This window comes from Vicugna pacos, chromosome 36, assembly GCF_048564905.1.
Source record: "Vicugna pacos chromosome 36, VicPac4, whole genome shotgun sequence".
In the NCBI taxonomy this organism is placed as follows: domain Eukaryota; kingdom Metazoa; phylum Chordata; class Mammalia; order Artiodactyla; family Camelidae; genus Vicugna; species Vicugna pacos.
The window spans coordinates 4,843,213-4,851,322 of NC_133022.1; the positions used below are offsets into that span (position 1 = coordinate 4,843,213).

The 8,110-nt window shown below is 35.8% G+C and overlaps 1 non-coding gene across 1 annotated transcript; it reads right to left on the reverse strand.

Annotated features, from left to right (window-relative positions):
- Positions 1–5,239: 5,239 nt before the first annotated feature.
- Positions 5,240–5,369, reverse strand: LOC140691728 (small nucleolar RNA SNORA18). The gene has a single exon (XR_012067414.1). It is a non-coding gene; the product is annotated as a small nucleolar RNA SNORA18 (small nucleolar RNA).
- Positions 5,370–8,110: the final 2,741 nt, after the last annotated feature.

The window sequence follows — 8,110 nt, forward strand, 5'->3', positions numbered from 1 at the left end:
AGTCCATTTCTGTTTTGTATTTATGCTTTTTTTTTTTTTTGGATTCCACATATGATTGACGTCATATAGTATTTTTCTTTCTTTTTTTGGCTTACTTCACTTAGAATGATGATGTGGTATATTTATACAATGGAATACTACTCAACCATTAAAACTGGCAACATAATACCATTTGTAGCAATGACAATGGTCCTGGAGAAAGTCATACTAAAGAAATTTACTTTTTTATCACTAATTTTGATGTGATGTATCATTGTGTGGTTTTCTTTGTATTTATTCTGTTTAAGGTTTGTCAATGTTTCTTGGATCTGAGGGAGCATGATTTTTATGAACCTTAAAAAAAATTAGCCATTATTTGAAAAGTAGTTTTCCTGTCCTCTCCCTCTCTCCTGATTTTGACCTCAATGACATACGTGTTAGAAAACTGAATGTTTTCTGACCGGTCACTTATACTTTGTCTATTTGTATTTCAGTCTCTTTCTGCTTAAGTTTGGATTGTTTCTATTGTTGATTCTTAGTTTCCTGATTTTCTGCAATGTCTAATCTGCTATAATCCCAGCAGTGTGTTTTTTTTTCCAATCTTATAAATTACTTCCCTGAAAGTGCCAATGTTTTTCTTTATTTTGAATCAACCGTTGCTCTGCTTCCTTTTGCTCTACCTTTCTGCTACATGGAGTATGTTTATAATAACTTCTTAATAGCTTTGTTGAATAGATGTATCATTTACCCACTTCGAGTGCATAAACCAATGTCTTTTAGTATAGTAACAGAGTTGGGTACCCATTCACACAATAAACTTTATTTTCATCATCTTTCAGGGAAACTCTGTACCCATTAGCAGTCACTCGCCATTCTTTCTTCATCCTCTCCGGCCCAGGCAACCACTAGTCTATTTTCTGTCTCTATAGATTTGATTATTCAAGACTCCTCATGTAAATGGAAGCAGATCTTTTGTGACTGCTTTTTTTCCCCACTTAACATAATGGTTTCAAGTTTCATCCACGTTGTAACATGTTCAGTACTTCATTCTTTTTTTTAATGAAAAACATTCGTCTGTATGAATATGTTACATTTTAGTCATTTGTCATTTGAATGACCGTTGGATTGTTTCTCCTTTTTGGCTGTTATGAAAAATGCTGCTGTGAACACTTGTGTAAAGTTTATTGTGTGGACATACACTTTCTTTTCTCTTGGGTGTGTACCTAGAAGTGGAATCCCTGGCTCATATGATAACTTATGTTTAACCTTTTAAGGAATAACCAAGCTTTTCACCAAGAAGCTACACCAGTGTAACCTTGTTTAATGCTCTTGTCTCCTAATTCCATTATCTTTTGCCATTTCTGAGTCTGTATCTGTTGATTGTTTCTTTTGCTGGTTCTGGGTCATAATTTTTTCCTTTGCCTGCCTGATCATTTTTGCTTGGATTCCAGACATAGAGTGTTGGGTGCTAGATTTTGTTGTACTCCTTAAAACAGTGCTGGACGCTGTTCTGGCATGCAGGTAAGCTACTGGGACTTAGCTGTATCATTTTGAAGCTAGTTACTTGGTTTTATTAGGTTATGTCCAGGGCATCTTTTAGTTTATGGATGATTTAGCCCCAATACTTACGTGGTGCTCTCCTAAGGATTTTATGTGATGCCATGTGTTTTGGGAATTATTTCCACTCTTGCTGATTGAGCCATGAACCACTCCTAGTCCTGTATGAGCTCTGGGCTTCTTTGTCCAACTGTTTTTTGTTTGTTTTTTTAAATATAATTGTACTGAAGTATAGTCAGTGTACAAAGTTGTGTCAATTTCTGGTGTACAGCACTGTGCTTCAGTCATATAGGAACATGCATACATTCATTTTCATATTCTTTTTCAACATAAGTTACTACAAGGAAGTGAATATAGCTCCCTGTGCTCTACAGTATAAACTTGTTTCCCCTGAATTTGGATGGTGTCCTCTTACTCAGATCAGAATTCAACCTGACTCTAGGGACCCTCTGTGCTGCCCGCTCCTCCAAGAGAGGCTGTCTTGCCAAATCCAGCCATTTTGGCCTCCCTGAGTATTGATCTCTACCCCTCAACTCAGTGTGACTGTCATCCTCTTGAGTTTCACATTCTCTGTGCTGTGGCTTGGAACCTGCCTTCTGGCACTAAGCTCAGGCAGTCATCGGGCGTGCCTCCCTGCTTTCCCTATTCTCAGGAATAAAGTTCTATTCTCAGTGGTTGAGCGCATGCTTATCAGCATGCATGTAGTGCTGGGTTCAATCCCCAGTACTGCCATTAATGTAAAGAAATTGACAAACCTAATTACTTCCCCCAAACTTACAAACAAAAAACCAAATAAAAAGATCATTATTCAGTTTTCTTAGGTAGAATTTTGACAATTTGCACATATGGAGTATATTTAACATATATACATATATACAGAATCCTGCACATATTTATAGTTTACACATATGCACTGAACATTGTTTTTAAGTACAGATTAGAGCTTTAGCTTTTTAACTCTACATAGTTAAGAAGTGAATAAAGCCAACCACTAAATAAGAATCAAAAAAATGCAGTAACTTGATCATAAAGGACAGTGAAATATCCTTACACATATTCAAGTGATCAATCATCAAGTTATAAATAATAAGTAGTTCATTTTTATCCTGTTTGTTATTTAAGATTTCACATTTAAATGATATCATAGTGTATGTTTCTTTCTTTTTCATGCCTACTTTACTTAGAATAATGATCTCCAGGTCCACCCATGTTCTTGCAAATGACATTATTTTATTCTTTTTTTTAGCTGAGTAGTATTCCATTGTATGTATATATGAATGTATAAGTATATGTCATATCTTCTTTAACCAGTCTTCTGTTGATGGACATTTAGGCTGTTTCCATGTTTTGGCTATTGTAAATAGTGCTGCTATGAACATTGGGGTACAGGTGTCTTTCTGAATTTTATTTTACTCCAGGTTTATGCCCAGGAGTGGGATTGCTGGATCACATGGTAAGTCTATTTTTAGCTTTTTAAGGAACTTCCATACTGTCCTGCATAGTGACTGCACAATCCACACTCCCATGAACAGTATAGGATTGTTCCCTTACCTCCACACCCTCTCCAGCATCTATTGCTTGCAGACATTTTAATGATAGTCATTTTAGCTGATGTGAAATGACATCTAATTGTAGTTTTGTTCTACATTTATGTGCCAATTAACAATGTTGATCAATTTCTCGTATGTCTATTGGCCATTTGTATGTCTTCATTGGTGAATTGCTTGTTTTGCTCTTGTGCCCATTTTTAGATTAAGATACTTGCGTTTTTGATATTAAGTTGTATGTGCTGTTTGTGTATTTTTTAAATTTGTCCCCTGTCGGTCTCAGCATTTTCAAACATTTTCTCCCATTCTGTATGTTAACTTTTTTTTTTTTTCTGATGGCATCAGTTCTGCAAAAACATTTAAGTTTACTTAGATCTAATTTGTTTATTTTTGCTTTTATTTCCATTACCACAGGAACTGGTTCAAAAAATATATTGTTGTGATTTATGTGTGAGAGTGTTCTGCTTGTGTTTTGCTCTAGGACTTTTATAGTATCAGGTCTTATGTTGAGTCTTGAATCCATTTTGAGTTCATTTTTGTATATATGATGTTAGTGAATGTTCTAACCTCTATCTTTTACAGGTAGCTGTCCAGTTTCCCCATCACCACTTATTGAAGAGACTGTCTTTTCTCCCTTGTGTATCCTTGCCTCCTTTGTCATAGATGAATTGACCATAATCATATGGGTTTACTTCTGGACTTTCAATCCTGTTCCATTTATCTTTGTGTCTGTTTTTGTGTAAGGACCATAATGTTCTGATTACTGTAACTTTGTAGTATAGTCTGAAGTCAGGGAGCATGGTTCCCCCATCTCCATTCTTCTTCAAGTTTGTTTTGGCTCTTTGGGTTTTTTTTTTGTGTGTGTGTTTCCATACATATTTTAACATTTTTCTTTTTGTTTGCAGCTCTTGTGAATAATGTCATTGGTAATTTGATAGGAAGTGTATTGAGTCTGTATATTGCCTTGGGCATTATGGTGTTCAGGACATTATTCTTCAAATATTTTATTTATTGCCTGCTACTTTGCCAAGGCACCCCAATTTTCCATGTATTAGTCTGCTAGAAGTTCTCACACAGCTCACTGTTATGCTGTTCAGTTATTCAGTCTTCCTTTCTTGTGTTTCCTTTTGCCTGTCTTTTGTTATCATATCAAAAAGTTGATCAATATTTTTTCTGTAGTTTCTAATTTGCTGTTAATACATTCCTGTGCATTTTTCTTCTTAGAAATTTTATTTTTTACCACTAGAGGTTTGGCCTGAACCTTTCTTATGTGTTCTTTGTGTTTACTTAGCATGCTTAATATTTTTATACCATCTTTAATGTATGAAGTATGGTTATATTAGATGTCTAGGGTCCTTTTTAAAATAATTCTGCCATAAATATATCTCTGGTTGTGTTTCTTTTTTTAAATGTAAAATGTTTTTCTTTGATATTGTGTAATAGGCAAAATTTTGTAAGTCAATAAACTTTTGAAGAAATTCACATGTTCTTATTCCTTCCACTGCCCATCCCCATACTTCCTCCTATGTTTCTGTCATAATCTTCAAGATAGCCCTTTCAAAATGAATTTTGGCTTAAGCTTGAAATTTGTATACTGACAGGCATATGTAGAATAGATAAACAAGATTACACTGTACAGCACAGAGAAACAGATACAAGATCTTGTGGTAACTCACGATGAAAAAGAATGTGACAATGAATATATACATGTTCATGTATAACTGAAAAATTGTGTTCTACACTGGAAATTGACACAAGCTTGTAAACTTAATATAACTCAATAAAAAAGGCAAAGCAGAAATAAGCATAAATATATAATTAAAGAAAGAATATTTGCTCAATCAACTGTTTTCCTGTCATTCAGTCCATAATTCTTTTAGTTGAGCTTCTTTGATCTCTAGTAGAACACGGACACACTTCTAAATTTCCTCACTTTTAACCTATGGGATGCAGTTTCCTCATGCAGGTTAATTTAGGACTGTTACTTCTTTGGGGTCAGGGAAGATGGGTCTGCCTGGTTCTGAGTTTTCAAGACTTTGTAAACATGAATTAAGTTCAAGTCACACACATCACACTCTGGAACAGTGCTGATTGTTGAGATATGATAATACAGAAGATACAAAAGTTTTTCGGTATTTTCATAGTTTATTTAGCAGGTCTGTCTTGTAGCTCTTTCCCACAGATCTAACATGCAGTTCTCTGAGGAAAGGAAACCACAAAGTTACTCTGTGAACCACTTCCAATGATGTAGGTCTACAGAAAAAACCCCATCAGGTGATTGTCTTTTTTTAATTGAAATATATTCATTTCACAATGTTACATTAATGTCTGGTGTACAGCATAATATGCCAGCCATCCATATACACACGTATATTCATTTTCATATTCTCTATCATCTTAGGCCCTTGCAAGACATTGAATATAGTTCCCTTTGCTATACAGAAAACACTTGTTGTTTTTTTTATATAGAGTAGTTAGTATCTGCAAGTCTTGAACTCCCAATTTATCCCTACCCACCCCCTTCCTCCAAAACAACCATAAGATTGTTTTTCATTCTGTTTCTAATGATTGATCTTTCTTCTTCTTATGGGTAACTTAGTCAGACATAGCAACCCTGATAAAATAATGCTGACTGAGTTGCTTAAACAAAATAATTTTATTTTTTCAGAGTTTTGGACGTTAGAAGTCCAGGTTAAAGCTCTGGTAGCATTTTGTTTCACATATCCTTTCCACAGTCTGTGCATCTGGGGCAAGACCGAGAGGGGAGATGGGGAGAGAGAGGAGGCAGAGAGAGATTGAGCAAGCACAATTTCTCTAATGTGTCCTAGTCCTTTGACAAGGATTCCAGGTGCATCAGATTGGGGCCTTACCTTTGGACCTCTTTTAATACTAATTACCTCCCCAAAGGACCAAATACTATCACAGTGGAAATTAAGACATTAACATATGAATTTTGTGGAGACATGATCTTTCAGTCCACATTATGCATGCTTTTTTTTTCTTTCTTTGCATTCTTGGTAATTTTTGTTAGAAGTCAAATATGAATTTTACTTTATTGGGTCCCAGATATTTTTATGTTCTCAATATCCCTAAGCTTTGTTCTGGGATGCAGTTAACTCGTTTGGAGGCCTTTTGATATTTTTGAAGCTTTCTTTTAAGCTCTGTTAGTGCTAGACCAGAGAGACATTCAGTTTAGGGCTCATTTTGCTCCCCTCCTGGGGCAGTAACCTCCTTAATGCTCTATATACTGTTCTGGGGATTCAGGTTTTGCACTCTGGTGGGTGTGGGGGTGAGCATTTCTGACCCTGCATGAACTCCTGAAATTGTTCCTTTTGCTCATTTTGGGTTGTTCTTTGTTTATTTTTCAGTAATTTCTTCATTCATATGCACTGATTAGTACTGTGTTGAAGACTCCAGGAGGACCTTTTGCAGAGTATTGGACCTTTTTCTCTGTAACACCATCTTCTCTGCAGGACTTTGCTTTGTGAGTTCTAGGTGCCTTGGACTCCACAGACTCACAAAGCCCACTCCTCAATGAAGGGAGACCACGAGGCTCCCTGTGGGTTCCCCCTTCCTGTGCAGGGGCTGGGAATGCCCTCCAAGCAGTGAGTCAGGGCAGTGGTCAAGCTCATTCTCATTTGGTTCTCATCACTCAAGGGTCACATTCCAGGGCTTCCTCATGTCCACTGTCTGAAAACTTTTCATTTGTATGTATGTTTATATGTGTATGTGTGTGTGTGTGTGTGTGTATAAATTTTTTCAGGATTATTTTAGCTGTTCCATGTGGTTCTTGCTTGTTTGAGCATGAAATTTTCTTTTAAAATTAAGACAAGTACTTCCCAGTGTTTCCTTCAGCTACGTCTCTCAATATAGAAGATATTTATGACCTTAGAATGATGAGATGACTGACCTCAATGAAATGATCCCACTTATAAGCTCTAAATATTTATGAATACGGTATATATTGGCTCTTTGTGGATTTGGTGCTCACAGACATAGAATGCAAACATGTGGTTGCCAGGGGCAGTGGGGGATGGAAAGGGACAGATGGGGAATTTGAGATTTGTAGATACTCACAGGTGTATATAGAAGAGATAAACAAGCTTATACTGTAGAGCACAGGGAAATATATTCAAGATCTTGTAGTAACTCAGAGAGAAATTGAATATGAAAATAAATGAATATATGTATATATATATATATACTCACATAGGACTGAAAAATTGAGCTGTATGCCAGAAATTGGCACACCATTGTAAACTGACTATAAAAAAAAGATAATTTAATAAATAGTATGTTTGTATATTAATCAAACATGTTTTACATATAGTGCTTCCTAAAGCCACCTGGTATATTGCAGTATATCTCCAGAGAACCTTGAGATAATTTTCTGTGTCACAGTTTCCTTTTCCTCTGTGTTGATAGCCTTGCATTTTCATGGTAGTCACAAAGCACAGTGTTACTTTAGACACTCTGACTAGTCATTCATGCATTGTATCTTTTTCTGTAAAGACTCAAGTAGTATTTCTGTCCCTGTATTTGTAACTTTTGGTATTCCCCACAGTGTGATTGCTATGGGAATTCTTTACAGATGGAAATATTATAAAAGTTCTATACACCAATCTCCAGAAATGGAGCTTTTCTTTACTAAAACCTATGGAATACAAAAAGGAAATCCTTGCAATGTGAACTTCCATTTTTTAGCTATTTGCCAGATACAAAGAAAACATCTTACTATGATCTCATTGAGATTAGGTTTTTATTTTTTAAATCAGAAAGGACAGATTTTGCCTTTGCTCTGTGATTTTGGGGCTTGATGTGTTGAAATGTGCTCGAAGTGCAAGCAGTGGGATGCTGTCACTGTCCTCCCTCAGCTCAGTGCTCACTAATGGTCACCAAGATGATTGCTGAGGAGTTCAGTTCATTCAGTTCATTAAGGGATTTGTATTTTCATAAGGAACCTGAAATTTTAAGCCACTTAAAATCTAGGGGAATGAGTGCTCACTGATTCATTCCACATTTACAAA